The sequence below is a fragment of the Leuciscus leuciscus genome (assembly GCF_965113295.1).
Source record: "Leuciscus leuciscus genome assembly, chromosome: 10".
In the NCBI taxonomy this organism is placed as follows: Eukaryota; Metazoa; Chordata; class Actinopteri; order Cypriniformes; family Leuciscidae; genus Leuciscus; species Leuciscus leuciscus.
In genome coordinates this window covers 36,543,220-36,563,069 of record NC_138734.1, presented here as the reverse complement: position 1 = coordinate 36,563,069, position 19,850 = coordinate 36,543,220, and the positions used below count along the sequence as shown (strand labels likewise).

The following is a 19,850-nucleotide window of genomic DNA, read 5'->3' as shown; positions in this document are numbered from 1 at the left end:
CTAAAAGAAAATTTCAGATGGCACTTAGAGGCTTTTGCATCTGAACTCTTCATATATAGTTTTTTTTTTTTTTACGTAAAGTCAGTAATATTGTGAAAGATTGTTACAATTTAAAATAACTCATTTCTATTTCAATGTATTTTCATGTATATATTGTAATTTATTCTGTGATGGCAAAGCTCAATATTCAGAGTCACATGATCCTTCCAAATTCATTCTATGATATGATTTGTTGCTCAAGAAACATTTCTTATTATTACCAATGGGAAAACATTTGTACTTATTTTGTATTAGTTTTTTGATAATTTTTTTCAGAATTCTATGATGAACAGAATTTCATTTTTCATTGATTTTATTTTATTTTAACTATAAATATCTTACTATATACACTGTATATACTGTATATATTAATATCTTATCTTATTGAGTGAAGAATTGTCATATATTCAATTTCATCTGATATATATGTGACTAAGTGAAAAGCCCCAAAAATGTGTGTACCACTGAAGTAGCAGGACCATAGCTGTCATTCTTCTGTGAATGCCCTGTGATGTTTGTTTTGTTGCTGGTTGAGGCAGAAGATGGTGAGACTTTAGGATCACTGGTCTGGCTGCCCTCTGCCGTGTGATTGGCAATTGCTTCAACACTAATAACACCAGTACCCTGACCAGGAGGGGCCATCATATCTGTCGCTGCCTCTTCCAATTCCTTCTGAGCACCGCAGCAACCTTGGCACATAGTTATCTTGCCCTCAGGGCTGCAGAGCCGTTCCCTGATGACACGGCCTCCTGCACCACCTCATCTACACTGAGACAAGCCGCCAAAAACAGGCGAGATCTATTAGATTCACTTGAAATTATGCCAAAAGGAAAAATCTGCGATCATGCACTCAGATGTCCGATTTGTGTTAATCTTGTATAAAATTCTACATCAATTATAAATTAAAACCTCATTTCAAAATTTGTAGCTAAAAAGTTATGGCTAAAAAGGCAGTCTGACAAAACACAAGCAAATATCCTTTGTTTATTACAAACACAGCATAAAAAGACGCACTTTAACTCATTTTCAAGTGTAAACCCATTTTAAATCATAAGAATAGGTCTGACACATGCATGCAAAACTAAACATGTCTAAAATGTAAACCTGTATCAAAAATGTGCCTTTAAAGGTGCTCCGTGTAATTATTTTGATTGTACTAAAGCATAAAAATACCATATGTTTGCAGAGATGTAGGAAACATGCTAAGTTCAAATACTTGTTTGTTTACTGTACTAGTAATTCTACATCTACTAGTCTGTGTGATCCCGCCCACATCCAATTTACCCAATAATATTTCGGTATAGTATTATTTAGGAATAGTATGTCAGTTGGCAGAAAATACAGTGATGGAAGCCAGCAAACGAACTGGTTCAGAAATCGCAAATTCTAAAAAAAATAAAGCCTCTGCAATAAAAACATTGCAAGCATATACATTAGCTGATCAACTTATACAAGGCTAGTCGCTTTCCATTGTCAGTTACGGCACAGTTATCATATAGACCAGTGGAAAAGTTTAGAAAGACATTGTGTAAAAATAAATAAATAAATAAATAATAAAAAGATTAAAATAAATTGATAAAAAAAAAAATATATATATATATATATATATATAAAATAAATAATAAATACATTTAAATTTCAGATTTGGGAGTTGGTGACATTTAAAAGAATAAAAACCCCTAATATAGACCATCTCTGCTGCATGCAGTACCCTGGTTGGTTAGTGATTTGTACTCTGTAGTAGTGATTTTGTACTTTGTAGTAGTCCAACAGTTCTGGGGGCAGAGTCTCGCCAGGAGAACGGGGAGGTAGAAGTAACACATTTTGAGCATCATATCCTTTTATCATCTGCAAGATCTGAGGAGCAGAACATAAAGAAACAATGGGAAAATAAAATAATATATAATGGGATTGTCCAGACAATGTCCTGGGCTACATTAAACCAAAAGTCATTGAAAATCTAAAGTCATTGTTGAGAAATAAGATTATTTGGGAGAAATAAATATATAAATATTTAAATCTCATATATAAATGAAGCAATTAATAACATAGCTCAGATAATGTGTTTTTGGAAAAATGGATAAAAAAATTTAATGTTAATGTTGATTTCAGAGGAAACAAACAATGCAAACACAGCAAATAATGAATCAGATTATTTTAATGTTGAGCAAGCAATCTCATTGGCTGCAGGATCAGCAGAGGCCAATCAGCTTGTGCCATGCAGTAATAATGTGATTCCTTGCAGCATGTAAAGGACCAATCAGCCTGCACCCTCTAGAGTTTCATGACTGAAATGGATTTTTTTTACAGAAATATTGAGATAAAGACATCTAAAAATATATATCCTGACAAAAGTCCCATTTGGAACCTTCTTCTAGGTACTGCTTGTCGAAGTCCAGAGAGTAAAACTCAATAGGGAAGGGGCAAGGGTTGTGGACTATCACTTCAGCAAAGGGAACACATAAGAAAAGAGGAAGCAATCAAGCTTATGAATAAAACATACAGCTGGCATGCATATCAACTGCAGGTAACAACAATATATTGGAATTATTCATAACTAAGTCATGATATTTCGGCACTCAATAGAGGTGCCTTCATCCTGATTTAAGGAATAAAATTCAACATGGTAAACTGATGTGTTAAAAATATGATAATGTTCTTGTCACTTTTAAGTATTTTAAATATAAAATATAAAGTGTATTTGGCTAAAATGTAGTTAGATTGAATCTTAAACTGAAGAAAACATTAGAAAGTCCCATTCATCACTATTTATACTACTGTTCAACAGTTTAGGGTTGATATGATTTTTTTTTAATGTTTTTGAAAAATTATCACCAAGGCTGCGTTTATTTGATAAAAAAAAGAGAGAGGGGGTTCAGCGAAAAATCGGCAGCTGGCAGCAGGAAGTAGCTGCCACTGGCAGCAGGAAGTAGCTGCCGTTGACAGCCGGAAGCCCTGCCATATTAGGAGGGACCTGCCATTTCTTGGCAGCCAATCAGTATCGTCCAACGTAGTAGCAACCAATCACATTTACCTGGAAGTCAAGCGAGAGCAGCGCCGGCGAATCTTCAGTAATGGCCGCGGTATTTGGCAGGGTAAGTTCGTATATTATCAGATTAATAAATAATTGTTGCTCTGTACGTTGGAGTTTAACTTTTATGTTAGAGACAGTGTATCTGTGTCTACTTAAGTTGAATTGGTTAATTTAATCATTTGTAGAAACGCAGCTTGTGCACCGTGTGCTCCTGGTTTGTGAGGGGCTATCATTAACTCCAAATACTAACTTACGTTACCATTATCATTAAATATTAGCGTTTGTTAACATGTTAACTTAATCTATTGATTAGAATAAAGCTCATGCTGATTTATTGGAATTGACAAGCTCAGCCTTGATGATACACGTGCAACGCTAACAAAACATATCCCAAATTATCTAACTTATGTTTTAATACAAAACACCATTTTAATCAACATTACTTCACCATATTCTAAACTTCTGTTTTTTTGTAGTTTCACCAAGTTCACCACAGCCTGTCACAGATTGCTGGGGATGGACAAGCATATGTGCCAGGAAGGAAACCCCAGATTTCCAGTTGCAAAACCAACCAAACTCACTGGTATGTTTTCACATAATGAACATAATGTTCAAATGTATTATATCCTGTCTTGATCAAAGCAGGCAAAAGGCATTCTGTTTTTTATCTTTTTTTTTTATATATACAAATTCTAGATTGTATCGAAAATTTGACATTTCAGTGTCTGTTTATTTTCTTAGTTTGATCATGTTTTGGATGGGACCCAATCACCAGATGAGACCAGAATATATATATATATATATATATATATATATATATATATATATATATATATATATATATATATATATAATTATTTTATATATATCTATTCAAAATATACTGGAACTGTTCACTTTTTCCATATAACTTTCACCCCCAGTTTCACAGACAAGGCTCAAACTAGTCCCAGACTAAAATGCATGTTTAACTGAAAGCAAATTACACTTGTGTATCTTAAAATATCAGTGCCATTGTTTCTTTTAAGATTCACAACAGTAATGTTTTTTCTAAGGCATATTTATAAAAGTCCTAATTGCACTAAGGCCTAATCCTGGCATAATCTAAACCCTATCTGTGAAACCGGGCTTCAAAGTTTTACATATTAGTCCAGTGGTTCAGTTCAACACTTTGTTCTCTGGCTTTAGATAGGCATAGACAGTGGCATTTAAAAAATAAATTACACCTGCTCCCTAGTTCAGGTATGCTACTGTCTACTGCTGCAACATGGCTAAGTGGTTCAACACGGAGTTCATCTCTCTCTTTCTCTCGTGTATAAAATAACTAACTTTTTCCCCCTTCTTTTTAAGCTCAATTGCAATAAAGATGGATCCGGGATCTTGGAAGCTTGTTAAAAATAAGGTATTGATTTCATGTTACAACAATTTTGATTTCTTTACTATCTTTAGTGTATAAATAAAATGTTAGTTTTTCCATTTAGATTTTTTTTTCCAGGATGTTCCAGCTCAGTTGGGATCTGTGGACTGCAGTGTATTCATGCTAATGGTAAGTTATTACGGTGGTTTTGTTTCCCCATAACATTTATTTTACGGATAACCCAACATCCATAATAATTATCAAAAGACATCAGGCTGATCCCAATGAATTTTGTTTTTCAGGTGTGTGTGTGTGTGTGTGTTAAGGTTAGTGATGTCACTAGCCCAGGAGGAAGCTTGTGTAGTCCCCACCAGTTGTTTGTTGTAGTCCTTAAAGTGATTTCTGTAAAAAATAAAATAAAATAAGTCTCCCTTTGCTTTGAACTTTTATCGTCGTAACTTATTCATATTGCAGATATTGTTTATGCTCTGACAGCAACATTACTCTAAAGTTTCTTTCTTTCTTTCTTTTTCTAACATCTGTCTTTCTTTATTTTCTTTCTTTCTTTTTCTAACGTCTGTCTGTATTTCTTTCTAACTTATCTTTTTCTAACATCTGTCTTTCTTACTAATCTTAAGGTTACAGGGGTTAAACACTATGTGATCTGATTCACAGAATTGTACTTTTATGTGTATTTCTTTAAAGTGAACATTATCTGTTCTACTTTTGGAGGAACTGCGATTCCATTGTGTTTTTGTGTGTGTGTGTTGAATGCTCTGTGCAGGTCTTGTGATATGCAGCAGCTGACCCCAAGACGCCTTTCTACGACCTCCGAGGTCATCACCGGACCATCTTGGGCTCGGATGACAATGTCGACTTACCCTCCTATCTATCCATAAGTGTAGAATTGTTTTAACTTTGTTCTTTTGCCAATGAGAAGTAGCCAACCGGTATTTACTGATGTCAATCATGCCCTTGGAAATGGTATAACTGGTGTGAGATTTTGTGTACAGTAGAGTCTCTGGCCTGCGACCCCGTGAGACTTTGACGCCTGGCTCTACCAATGAAACTATTCTTCAGTAAATTTTTACTTATTTGATTGAACCTCACGACTCCTGGTCTTCTTTCATCATATCTGGTCCTGGGTCTTTAAGCTGTTATCCCCTAACACTAGAAACATTGTAAATCATGTTAAACCATGCTAGAACATTGTAAAACGTTTTCAAACTTTCTTTTTCAAGCCAACTTAGTTTTTTATGAACTTTAACATCTAGTTCAGAATTGTTCATTCTGATTTCAGAACAACAAATATCAAGCCTGTTTTCAAAGTTACAGCTGTTTTATAAAACAAAGTCAAGAATGTATTGAAATACTACAAATGTAAAACTGAACTTAAATGATAGCAAAATATGATTTTTAAATAAAGGTCATTGAGAAAATGTTTTTTTTTTTCTTCTTTTAGACATGACTTTCATTATTTGTTTAATGAATGTTTATGTACGTTTAATAAATATACAATATTATTATATAGGCATTCATTTATGTATATATTTCATTATTTGACAAACATGTACACAAATTATATTTATACACGTACAAATTCATAATTTCAAGTGTAGCTTAATGTTTGTTTTTTTGTACTGTCTATGATCTTCGTTACTTAATTTATATTTGATTAACCTTTTTAAACCAATTACAAAATAATTACAAATTTAAGTAATTTATTTAAATAAGTACTAAAATGATATATATACATTGATATAATAATTTATTTGCCTTGCTAAAAGCGGCATCCACCTCCGACTTCCGGTTATTAGCGGCAGCTGACGTCAGCTGCCAGTGGCAGCTACTTCCTGCTGCCAGCTGCCGATTTTTCGCTGAACCCCTACTGAAAAAAAACAAACAGTAAAAACAGCAATGCTGTGAAATATTGATATAATTTAAAACAACTGTTTGTTATTTTAATTGTAATTTTTTTTCCTGTGATTGGCAAGCTAAATTTTCAGACAGCCATTACTCCAGTCTTCAGTGTCACATGATCCTTCAGAAATCATTCAGAAACATTTCTTGTTGTTATCCATGTTGAAAACAGTTGTGCTGCTTAATATATTTGTGGAAACTTTTATGAATAGAAATTTCTAAAGATCAGCATCAATTTGAAATCTTTTTAACATTCTAACATTATTCCAACATTTTGCTTCACAGTAACTTTTGATCAATTTATAGCACCCTTGCTGAATAAATGTATCAATATATTTACCAAAAAAAATCTTACTGTTCCCAAAATTTTGACCAGTAGTGTATATGAAAAACTACTAATTGTGTAATCATACAGCATCTAGACTCGTCCCCTTGGAATTATAAGGTTCTATCTGACATTTTTGTCAAAATTTAGTTATTCACATATTCTTATTCTGTGACCACTTCTTTACATTATGTGATGTTTTTTAAGTTGTGTACATTTTGGAACTTTTTATTTAGAAAATAAAAAGGTTCTTTCTCCACAGTCGAATGGAATGCGAAAACTTTAAAGCTCAATATCTCAAAACTGCTCAGAACGCAGATTCCAAGGGGACGAAGTGTCTGTGGTTGACTTTACCCCCTCTGCTGGGCTGAATTTGACCTGCATGTTGGTTCTGTCACCAGCATAGAGTGTGCCATCGCAGGGCAATAACTCGAAGACAACTGGCCGCTGTTTCAGCCGAGCCTGCCGTCTGAGGTACAGTGGGGTGTGCTTGTCAATCTAATCACCAAACCAAACCAAACCAAAACATCTGGGATAAATTTCCACTTATTTAATCAAAACAAAAACTAGATCTGTTATCAGAGGAAAAAAAACATTATAACAACAAATGGTAAGAGCACTGAAGTAAACCTCATAGTGCAGCCTGATCTAAAACTAGAAGCAGCAAACATGCCATAAAGACAAATGAATCTCAGCCCTACGGCCAACATGCTTTAATATCCAGTAGATATATATATATATATAACTCATTACTAAACCAGCTAATAATGATGGAAATGAACCTCAGACCCAACATTAAATAAAAACGGACTCTATTTACTTGTTCAATACATGATCATATTCATTCTGTGAATAAATAGTGCATATTATTCAAAAGAAGAAAAATGACTTTGGCCCTTTGCTGTGTAAAAGGCTTGTACCATCTTTGGCCGTTCCTCCTGTCTGATACTCCACCGTGATCACCTGGCACAGGCCACACTGGATGGTGTCGAACTGCAGTGTGTCTGTTGACACTGTGAGGGAGGGCATGGTGACCTCTGCACATAAACACACCTACACTTGGGGTCCCTTAGTCACCTGTCAAACACACAGGATTTAGTGACAGAAAATCAACAAAGGGGCTATAATGTACAATACACATAGCAGTGTGTACTGTACAAACAATATGCAAAATGTATCAAATTCACTGATAAATTGTAGCTAATTGAATACATTTTTATTACAAATATTTTATATTATCAGCATAATAATGCGTGAGAAGTTGAAAAAAATTGTAACAAATTTTAAGATGTCATAATTTTGCTTCCATTAATATTTCTTATTCATTTCGTCATAACATTTATTGGTATTAGCTTTTTCTGCACAAGTCTGTATGAGTGAATGATTATGATGGTGAATGTTTGCAATCTCAACAACTGGCATGAAAAGTCAATATTTGATCTTCATCCTGTACTTCTTTGCTTGTCTCAGATATTTAATGTTGCTTTCATCAAACCAGTATGGGCATAACTGCATTGATCTTTCCCAGACTGGCCTCACGGGTATCAAACTTCACTTCAAACGTCTCTGTCTCACAGAAGGGCAAATTCTGCACCCTGTCCAATTCTGTACTAAACCCTGTGAGAGAGAGAAAAAGAATGAATATTAATGCAGTGGATCCTCAATAAAGCTATAATGAACAATTCTGTTTTAGGTTTTGCTGATACTAACATACTGGAATAATAACATAGAAAAAACTCAATTTTAATCAAGCCACAAGCTTCATGAACAATCTAAACACATCACAAAGATTGACGCCAACTCAGACATCTGTTTCGCTGAAATGGATGATGCCCAAAACAATAATCCCTGGCTATTTTAAATCTATTGAACATTCTGCGGTATGGTCCAATCTGTGCCTGCCAATGAGCTGTTGTCAGCTCTGAAAGATACAGCCACTGGACAAGTGTTGGTTATTTTGACAATGTGGGTCACGATGCTGCCATTGATGACATATACCCAAAGTCCAGTGTGTACTCAGGCAAGATTAACCTAAAGAGAAGGTCTATCAGACACACGCATTGATCGCTTGTAAAAAATGAAAGGTTTCTACATGAATAGACTTACTTGCACAGCTTCTTGAGCCAGTTGTTAGTGGACCCAGTTGCTCTTAGATCAGTGACTTGGTGCTGTTTCTGAACAGCCATGGCATTTTCCTTCACAAGTTGTCGTTCTAACTCCATCTGCAGCAGGGCATCATATGCAGCATACGTATAAGGATACTATTTATAGTACCACACACAAATATATACATACAAAGTTGTAATGATGGCTATTCTCATGGGAGTTTAACGGATTACACAAGTAATTTATGGGTAAGCTAGGAAGAGGCATGTCCAATTATCACAGACACTCACAGTGGGAATATAGTCGTCTTCAGGTGGCACCTCCTCCTTTACTGTGACAGCCCTGCTCAACACCCTTTCCCTTAATTTCTCATTCTCCACCGAGTCTTTTGCCTCCTCTAGCAAAGAACCATATATCTCTGCATCTAGCCAGAGAACAGAAAACACCGTAATAAGGTTTCATAGCCTCTTCCGAAAGCCATATTCAAATGAGATTTCATTTCAGAACATATGTGTACACAAATGTATTACTTTGGATGTCTGTAATTTTGTCAATTCGTACAGGATGCACAATGTTTGCAGGAATTTCAAAGATAGGTAATGCAAATGCTGAATTGCTGTCACACATAATTGACCTATTACCTATTACCAATTTTGTTTAGAGAGTTGTTTCTCCCGCACCCTATTCCTCAAACTTGGCACTTGCCAGATTGAGGACATTCTAGCACTGTTTTTCAGAGAAACAAGTGTTTGAACAAGCATGTTTCCTAAATCTCTGCAAACAAATCATGGTATTTTTATTATTTAATACAGTCAATCATTAGCGCCTATGATTTAAGCACCTTTAAAGAAAAAGCAACAGTAAAACATTCAAATGGTTTAGTTCAAAATCAAATCATCTTACAAATTGCTATTACAAATTCAACAATGTCTTATTATAGGCCTTATAGTGTGACTTCGGCTAATGTCGACCTTATGATGTAAAAATATCTCTTGAGCAACAAAGTCTGCCATTTCTTCTCTCTTTAGTACAAACTGCCTGTGTTAGTAAAACAAATAATCCGATAAATCGGTAATCAGAGAGCAACACAGCACTCCTTCCTCAATAATAGTTGCACTATTTGCTCTATAACCACAAGACCTCAGTTCCCACTGAGAGCAAAACTGCTTGTTTCTAACATAAATAGCATTCCTTCTGGCTGGCTGCATATCAGGCAAGAAAATGGGTTTGAACAGTTCTAGCGCAGGGGCTGAGCTAGTCCAAGGTCAAGAGCATTATGTCAGTCTGCAAGCTGGCATGGTGCGACTGTGTTTGATTAAAGGTTAGGCGAGCCAGGACGCAGGGCTGGCCTCCTTTCAATTGTATTTGATGAGAGTGAAAGTTGGACCATATTCAGGAATTTAAAACATCCTGTCAGAAATTTGCAATGTGTCCGACAATTTTGCGATGCTCTGTTGGCCTCAGAATGGCTAATTCATTTATAAGGTTCGATTAATTAGATCATATGAAGACTGACTTGGCCAATAACACGTTTTGTGTGAACCTTTCGAGACACTTGTCCTCAACAAGCCACATAATTTGAGGTTCAATACTTTGTGTTAGTTAGAGGTTTGTTCAGATCTCAGTTTTTTATTTATTTTTTATGCTTTTTAAATTTATCTTTTAAGTCTCTTATACTCACCAATGCTGCATTTATTTGATCAAAAACACAGTAAAACTGTTAACTATTTTTATATAATTTAAAATGCAATTTTTTCTTGTGGCGGCAAAGCTGAATTTTCAGCATCATTACTTCAGTCTTCAGTGTCACATGATCCTTTAGAAATCATCCTAATATGCTGATTTGGTGCTCAAGAAACATTTCTTACTGTTGTCAATGTTGAAAATATTGTGCCGATAATCTTTTTGTGGAAACTATGATACTTTTTTTGGATTCTAAAAAGTTGAAAAGTTTAGAAGAACAACATTTATTTGAAATAGAAACTTTTTGTAAAATTATAAAATTTCTTCATAGTTTTTTCACAAATTTGATAGGAAGGAAAAGTAATCAGTTTTCAAAACATGAAGAACATTTCACCTTGCTGGGAATGATTAAAAGGCTGACCAGGTAACAGTTGCTCAAGAAAGACTCCTGGTTCTCCAGTTATAGAAGAGAAATCAAATCCAACTTTCCCTGTGTTCTTCAAAATGAGCCCTGCTTCAGCTACATGGTCAAACAACTATGATTATAGGGGGGGAAAACAGAACAAAACCTTTCATTTATGCAGATTGCTGCTGAATGAATCATATTGCTATTTTGTTGAAAGTGTGAACTTACCTGTAAACCAAAGTCAATGTTATTTGTGTCCAGTGTATATGAAACAAAAGAAGCCTGACCCTTGAGTGTGATCTCATAGGTGGGCTCTCCTTCCACCTCACACAATGCCAACATATGCGTGCTGATGTCAGCGTGACCAAGAAATGAGAAGGTCACCAGCTTGGTGTCACCAGGCTGTAGTTCCCCATACAGTGAGGAGATATCAAACACCTATGAAATAGATGAGAATGAAAAAGAGCAGCTTCAAAATGTATAATACTTTTAGTGAATATATCAACATATTGGGACGAACGCAAGGTTATACGGACCTGTTTCACACTCGGATGCGCATTTGCTGTGAGATTGATGGGTTTGAGCTCTGTGCTCACTGGCCGTGTTGAGTAGGTCCTATTCTGCTCTTGTCCACTACCATGATGCAATTCATCCTCTTCCAATTGAGGCATGATTACATCAGTCTCCCTGAAAAAATATAAACAATGACACATAATTAGTGGTTTTCACCATTCATCATTAGATCTCCATCTCTCTTACTTCAAGTTCTTGTTCCACCTTAAGGGTCAGGCGGAAACTAAATTGAGTCAAGATGGCCGTTAATTACAGAAAGCATTAAATAACTGAACAGGTGTAATTTATCAGAAGAAAAGCTAACACAGAAAATCTCAGGCTCTGAAGAAAGGGAAAGGAATAGACTAAGTGCCTCATTCAAGTGTTGATGGAATCAATGCTTCATAATATTTTGCTTTCAGAGATAAAGCAAATCAAAAATCTTGTGAAAATTCAGATGGAAGGTTGTATTTAAGCTGAGCAGGCTCTGACAGTGGGTGTCATTATAAATGGAGTCAGCAGGGGGCACTGTTAGTCAAAAGATGGAACTTCATTTTTTTGATAAACCAGGAGGCGATTGCTTAGTACAGATAATGAAAAAGCTCCACAGGACCCCTGGAAATTAAAAACACCAGTCATATATAGAAAAAAAATCCTTCTATAATCTATCTGAAAATGTACAACTTTTGTGCCTGAATGGTTGTGTGCATGTTCAACAACATCTCTAGAACCAGGCTGAGGGCATAGAACAAATGCTGAGAGCGTTTCAGATACCAACGTAGTGAAGGGAAGTCTGGTGCAGGTGTTCTCAAAGGCTGAAGTCTCTCAAGAGACATGTGCTGCCAGAAACGCTCGCTACACTAAACAAACGCACAGATAGCGCCTCACTTTTACCTGCCCTTCTCAATATGAGTGCGTACGTGATGGGTGCTCTTGAGCAATCTAATGATTCTGTAGGAGGCTAGGCTACGCTTTGTTCTCTCATTATCAACTTGGAGAACCAGAGAGGAGCTGAGGTAATACTCAAAGCTCTGCTAACATGATGAGATTCGGGTATACATGTATCCTCATAATTCCTGCTTATTATTGGAGAGGCTTCATGCCATGGAGTTGTCAGCCTCTAGTATCACACAGAAGCCGTTCTCAGACCTGTTTGGGTCCATCTTGCCGTCAGCTTCTCTCTGCTCTAACAGCTCCCTCTGCGCCTCCCCACTCTCCTTTCTTTCCCCCCCCCAGCGTCTCCTTCAGTCCCCCGGCTCGTCTCGAATAAAAAAACCTACCAGACACCACAAGAAACTGTCCATCAGCAAGAAATCCGCCATGTGCCGGGAGCCCGAATGGATCAACCAAGTGGTCCAATAATAGCGGCTTCGCTTTTGGTTTAATTACTGATATGCTTTTAATTAGCAGGCTGGACATTGCATGCTAAAAACCTTGTGATAATGATAGGAAAGGTCATAGTCTTATTGGATCATGCACAAGGTGGGAAGCGAATAGTGGAAAGTGATTAATCTTCACTGGCTTGCACTGCAGTCCCACGGAGGATATATCGATTAATCCGACGCAGGACATGGCAGCCACTACAACAATTTAAAACTTTCAAAACTCAACGCAAAGCTATCAACAGCTGAGATTTAAAATGAAGCGTTGTGTAAACAATTTTATTTTCCAACCAAGAGACCATGAGTAGGCCTATGTGTGTAAAGCTGGAAGTGTGTTAAAGGGTAACTCTCGCCAAAATGCAACCTAGGGTCTTTTTGTTAATCTACCACAGGCAAACTTTCATTTAAAAGCATAATCAGAATGGAAACGCTACTTTTAAGTTTGACCATATTTTCGTTTTCGGTCTTTTGAATGGGAGTAAATAGGGCACTTCTATGATAGCATCAAAAATCGCTATTTTTTAAAACACTAAGAAGGCTCGACACAACTTGAAACACGAACAACATTGTTGTTTCCGTCCGTCGGCATTTTGACAGTCAAAAATAGTCGATCTCCGAATGCAACGTAACAGGGAGGAGAGTAAAGATGGAAAGTCCCAAAAGCTTAGCTCCATATAAATTCACAGATAATTTGTTGTTTTATCGTTAGTGAAAATCAATATTGACCTTGTATTTGAAAAAGGATCCTCATATAAGAAGCAATACTAAAATTCAGAGTCATTCGGAGATCAACTATTTTTGACAAAATGCCGGCGGACGGAAACAACAACAGCTACAGTGAGTTGTTCAAAATCTTTCTTTTTAGTAAACTATGTGTACACAAACAATGTTCTCAATGCTCGAGTTCATGTGTAGAGCCCCTGGTGAAACTTTGAGCAAAGTTTCATGTTGTGTCGAGCCTTCTTAGTGTTTTAAAAATGGCGATTTTTGATGCTATCATAGAAGTGCCCCAAGCATTCAAAAGGAAACGAAAACGAAAATACAGTCAAACTTAAAAGTGGCGTTTCCATTCTAATGCCTCGGGTAGATTAACAAAAAGACCCTAGGTTGCATTTTGGGCGAGAGTTACCCTTTAAATATACGGACCTATAAGACGAGATGAAAAACGCACATTGTTGCGATAATTAAATGTTAATTAAAACATGCTGTCAAATATAGCAAAAATACAATGAGAAAAAAATGTACAAGTCATCCTAACCATTTTACATTTTACAGAAAGTTAGTAAAGACATCATTAAAATAGGCCAAGTGACTACAGTGGCTCAAACATAAATTTATCAAGCGACGAGAATACTTTTTATGCGCAAAAAAAACCTAAAATAACGACTTTATTCAACTATTCATTTTCTTCCGTGTGGGCCTGAGTGAATTCACGTAGTGTAACAGCGCAGCGCTTCTGTGTATACGTCACCACGTAGGCTCACGCATCACACACATGACCAGCGTCGGCCAATAGTGAGCATACGTGATGACATACAACACAGAAGCGCTGCGCTTCAGTATTCACTCACCTGAATAGACCTGAAATCAGGTAGATGCTACAGAATCCCTCTAGTAAATAAAAATGTTTTTAAGAGGTCTTTTATTCCAAATGCTGTTAAAATTCTCAACTCAGCAAGTGACTGAAAATAATCAGTTAAATAAATCATTAAAAATAATGACAAAAAATATTACTGAAGTGAATTAGATAAATAAAGATGATTTATATACACCCATTTATATACAAGAAATGTTAAGCTACTTGTTTATGTATAAGCATTTTTTAAACCCAAATACCAAAGAGCAACGTACCTATGACGTCACAATGTGCGTGACTATGCTATATTCGAGTGAATATTACTGTGCTATTGCGCTCCAGTGTGATTAAGCTCATGAGAGAAAACATTGACAGCTATAAAGAAGGATTTCACAGAGAACAGCTATTTTTGTCTTGAAAATGTTTCAACCTTATTTAAAAAGGGCTATATGTAGTTTTCAGCGGCCTCTAGCGGTGATGTTTCAGATTGCAACCAATACAAAGTGGAGGTTTCTCCGTGATTCAAAAGCACTGCCGATGTTGATCCGTGTTTATGTCCAAAGTTTCAGTCTTAGTTTTCGGTATCAAAGTAGGCTTATCTACGTTTTTATGTAACTGATTTAAAAAAGCTATGAACCGTCTTAAAGAAAATAAATTGATGTCTAACTTGTAAGACTAGTCTTAGAGGTTTATGCAACCGGCGCCAGGTCTCAGTCACGTCACTGGATTTCGCGGTAAAGCATATTAAGCCGATACATCAACATCTCTCATCATTGGGGTGGGGGAACGGATTTCGACAGCTGAACTATTTGCCGTCGGATTCTGTTCCCCCTATGTTTCTTACACAATAAGGTTCTAATATTTATCAAATTGCAGCAAAATTACTAGCCTCAATGGCCTAATGTTCAGTGACCTGACAATGTTTTGTTTTTTTTTAGCTTTGGGCGACCCGAGTGCAAGTCCCGGGTCGTCGAACTTTACTATACTGTCCTATCATAATAAAATAAAAATAAAAAAACAATAAAAAATCTTTAAACTGATGCAAGTTAAGCTCCATCCACACACAAAACAGAATCAGCATTTTTTAAGCCATTACATCAACACCTCTCATAATGGGAGTGGGGGAACGGATTCCGACAGTCTTTTTTTTTGCCGTCGGATTCTGTTCCCCCCCATATTTATGACACACTGAGGTTCTAATATTTCTCAAATGGATGCTGTTTAAGCTCCATCCACACACAGAATAGAATAAGCACATTTTAAGCCGATACATCAACATCTCTCATCATTGGGATGGGGGAACGGATTTCGACAGTTGAACTATTTGCCGTCGGATTCTGTTCCCCCTATGTTTCTTACACAATAAGGTTCTAATATTTATCAAATTGCAGAAAATTACTAGACCCAATAGCCTAGTGGTCAGTGACCTGACAATGTTTTGTTTTTTTAGCTTTGGGCGACCCGAGTTCAAGTCCCGGGTCGTCGAACTTTACTATACTGTCCTATTATAATAAAAGGCAAAAAAATATATTCTTTAAACTGATGCAAGTTAAGCTCCATCCACACACAAAATAGAATCAGCATTTTTTAAGCCATTACATCAACACCTCTCATAATGGGAGTGGGGGAACGGATTCCGACAGCTGTTTTTTTTGCCGTCGGATTCTTTCCCCCCCCATATTTCTGACACACTGAGGTTCTAATATTTCTCAAATTGATGCTGTTTAAGCTCCATCCACACACAGAATAGAATAAGCATATTTTAAGCCGATACATCGACAACATCTCTCATCATTGGGGTGGGGGAACGGATTTCGACAGCTGAACTATTTGCCGTTGGATTCTGTTCCCCCTATGTTTCTTACACAATAAGGTTCTAATATTTATCAAATTGCAGTAAATTACTAGACTCAATAGCCAAGTGGTCAGTGACCTGACAATGTTTGTTTTTTTAGCTTTGGGCGACCCGAGTTCAAGTCCCGGGTCGTCGAACTTTACTATACTGTCCTATTATGATAAAAGGCAAAAAAATAAAAAATCTTTAAACTGATGCAAGTTAAGCTTCATCCACACACAAAATAGAATCAGCATTTTTTAAGCCATTACATCAACACATCTCATAATGGGAGTGGGGTAACGGATTCCGACAGCTGGTTTGTTTGTCGTCGGATTCTGTTCCACCATGTTTCTTATACAATGAGGTTCTAATATTTATCAAACTGAAGATGAGTGGTTCACCCCCTTAGCCTAGTGGGCAGTGCACTGACAATTAGTGTCTTTGGGCGACCCGAGATCAAGTCCCGGCCCATGGAATTTTCTTGATCCTATAATTTTCCTATTATAATAAAAGGCATAAACTCCCAATCAATATTTCTTTAAACTGATACCAGTTAAGCTCCATCCACACGCAAAATAGAGTCAGCATTTTTAATCCACTATATCAATACCTCTCATAATGGGAGGGGGGAACGGATTCCGATAGCTGGTTTGTTTGCCGTCGGATTCTGTTCCCCCATGTTTCTTACACAATGAGGTTCTAATATTAATCAAACTGTTACTGATTAACAGGCCCTCACATACTAGTGGTCAATGCTCTGACGTAAAGAGCTGATGATTTTTAGGTGACACAAGTTCAAACACCACTCGTGCACATGGTGATTGGAAATGGGTATAATATAAAAGTGATCTGACCCGACCTAACCAGACTACTATCGGGCAGCATCAGCGTGTGCAGCAGATGCCGTCTATCCACTGAGGGTTTGTGAAGCCCACTGGTCAGACACCCACGCTCATGGTGACAGGAAAAGGGAATAAAAATGGTCTAACCAGACACCGCAGGCAAGAATTTTAACTGCAACTGAAAGGCCACACTGGGAAATGAACAAATCTCCAGTCCTGACTCTGCCTCCACTGGCCGGTCCTGCTGCTTTCAAGATGCACAACCCCCGAGTGACAGCTCGAGCTCCGCTACGACACCCTGCTGCTGCTGCTCCTGCTCGTCTCCCACAACTTGTGATTCACCGGATAGCACCTGTGAACCGGAGCAGTGTGGGGAAACTAGCCAGCTAGTGCAGAAAAGCAGAGCCCTGTTAGTCCAATACAAGAACAGCGGCTCTAAAAAGATGTAGCCATGTAAAGACCAACCACAAAAGCCAGTAAGACTCCTGTCTGTGGCCGATTTTCCGCCAGTGAGTGAATCAGTGCGGGCAGTGATCATAGACAGTATATGGCAGTGATGTGCAGAACTTGAGCCAGATGATGATTGGTCGGTGTATTATTCATGACAAACAGACTTCAATGAATTATGTGATATTTTAAAATATGTGATATATGGATTTTTTTCATTAAATCGACACGCAACCTATTATTGAAGAAAAAGAAAGTTTACAAATTGTTTGGTTTATTTTTTTCCATACTAATATCGGCTACTCACTGAAAGAACTATCTGGCTCGAGAGCATCAGTTCCCGAGCAGACTGTGGGATACCTATGTTTACTAGTGCATTTTCATTTTAAAACGCATAACTTTTGCTATGGCTGTGCCTGCCGTCCACACACACTACTCCAGAGTTTTAGGTCCGTGTACTTATTGATAGTTTGTTTTTCAATTTGAAATGAATAAGCAAAAACGAGAAAACGCGCCATAATTCGTTTTTTCGGGGTTTTTCAAAAACGAAAAAACGAGATTTCGGCTTGATTTTCCAGTTTTTTTTTTGTGATTTTCCATTTTTTGGTTCACGGTTTAAAAAAAATTAAATATATATATAGCCTATATATATAAATATATATATAGGCTATTCATTAAGTTTGAGAGCTTCAGTCCTCATTCCTTTTTTTATTATTATTATATGGGGGGGAGTTAAGATGAAAAAGAAGAAGACAAACTAGTTTAGAACAACATTATGACAATAAATAATTACAAATTCACAAATCATTTTAATTAGCCATGACAAACTCTGTGCTTTTGTGTGTCTATGCCTCAATATAGGAGCGGTCAGAGCCGAAACTGCCCGTCTGCCGAATTCAGGTGACTGCCGCTAATGAATCATGGGTTGGTCATGTCAGATGCTCCCACGGAGGGAGATATAGCTGGGTACATTCTAATCTTGCAGATGAAGCCGGGCACCCACACAGACCTTAAAATGAAGCACTGTGCCACCGTCAAACTCACTGTCTCCCCATAACAGATGACCTTCTTTAAATACTATTTTATAGGGTGACTGTATATTTGTTGTTCACTGGAGGCAATAACTGCTGATTATTTGACTTTTTGTTTTGGTCATATTTTTACACCTTGTCAATTGAAAGACTGTGAAAACATGTTGGTAAATGACAACATGTAGCTGTAAAATGTAATTCCCTCGCTGCCCCGTTTTATCTTGTTTGTGAAGTAATTGCACTTAATCACGTTTGTTCCATAAAGGCCTTGTAATACCTGAAAAAACATCACAGTATCAGCATGTTCAACAGTTTAATAGTATTGTTGACACTATAATTCAGTCAAACATGATTTAGTAATGGTGATGTGCATTTATAAGGTTTAACAATAATTAGAGTGATCCATTTTACATGAACTCTTTATCAGTGTAAGTTGGACCAAATGTTAATTATAGGGCATGAGCATGACTCTGTTATATTACATTCATTATGAAAAATAATTGGATCGTTCAAATGGATTAACATTTGAGAATGAACTAATTTGCTTGTTTTCTTCTGAAGCTTAATAGGTTGCAAATTAAACTTTTATTTTATAGGGCATCACTGACACTTTCAGTGGAGGTTGGTTACCTTTTAATTTAATTTAATTTTTAAGTTTGAAATCCTAAACTTTTCAACTCGCACTTTTGTGTGTATGAGAGAGAATGTGAATTTGTGGGCTTAGGGAAGTCACAGTATTATAAAATATATGATAATGTATAGCTCAAAGTTTCTACATCTATATACATATACATTTGTGAGGCAGTTTATGATGATTTAATCCAGTTTATCAAGTTCTACTAATCTAGTTTTAAAAATTTTCATTTCTGCAATATTCTCACAGATTTATAGAGATTGGACTGAATGTTAATAGTTTTATCAGAGAAAATAACATTATTAGCTGCTTCCTAGTGTTGTTTTGAAGGAGATTTCTTTTACTTATGGACTAAATTGGGATGTTTGATGTTCTCTGTTCTGTCATCTTGTGTAAATCTTGAACAATAAAGTAAAAAAGACTTGTTTGAAGACTGTAACAGTTCCTAGTACTTCCACTGGACTGCAGTGTCGAGCAAATAAATAATAATATTTCTAATGATCTGGAATATGAACTATAGACAATCTCATAATGAAATGATTCAGCAAGGCTTTTTTTGACACCACTTTATTTATTTTACTTTGAGTGCAGTATTCAGATATTAGTGAAGATATGTAGCATTCAGGCACGTTTCAGGTGGGTTTTCAGAGGCCAAGCACCCATACATTATACAACATTC

The 19,850-nt window shown here is 36.5% G+C and overlaps 1 pseudogene across 1 annotated transcript in view; it reads right to left on the bottom strand.

Moving 5' to 3' along the window:
* Positions 1-17,173, bottom strand: part of LOC309507346 (hydrocephalus-inducing protein-like) — a 64,567-nt pseudogene extending 47,394 nt beyond the window's left edge. Inside the window, exons 1-14 of the transcript in view lie at positions 17,168-17,173; positions 12,572-12,698; positions 11,407-11,557; positions 11,099-11,308; positions 10,859-11,000; positions 9,072-9,205; positions 8,782-8,915; positions 8,568-8,706; positions 8,171-8,292; positions 7,596-7,752; positions 7,030-7,173; positions 2,403-2,504; positions 1,751-1,896; positions 750-837 (exon numbers count right to left, since the gene is read on the bottom strand). The product of the transcript in view is annotated as a hydrocephalus-inducing protein-like (transcript). The remainder of the gene's footprint in view (positions 1-749; positions 838-1,750; positions 1,897-2,402; positions 2,505-7,029; positions 7,174-7,595; positions 7,753-8,170; positions 8,293-8,567; positions 8,707-8,781; positions 8,916-9,071; positions 9,206-10,858; positions 11,001-11,098; positions 11,309-11,406; positions 11,558-12,571; positions 12,699-17,167) is intronic.
* Between the last annotated feature and the right edge of the window lie 2,677 nt (positions 17,174-19,850).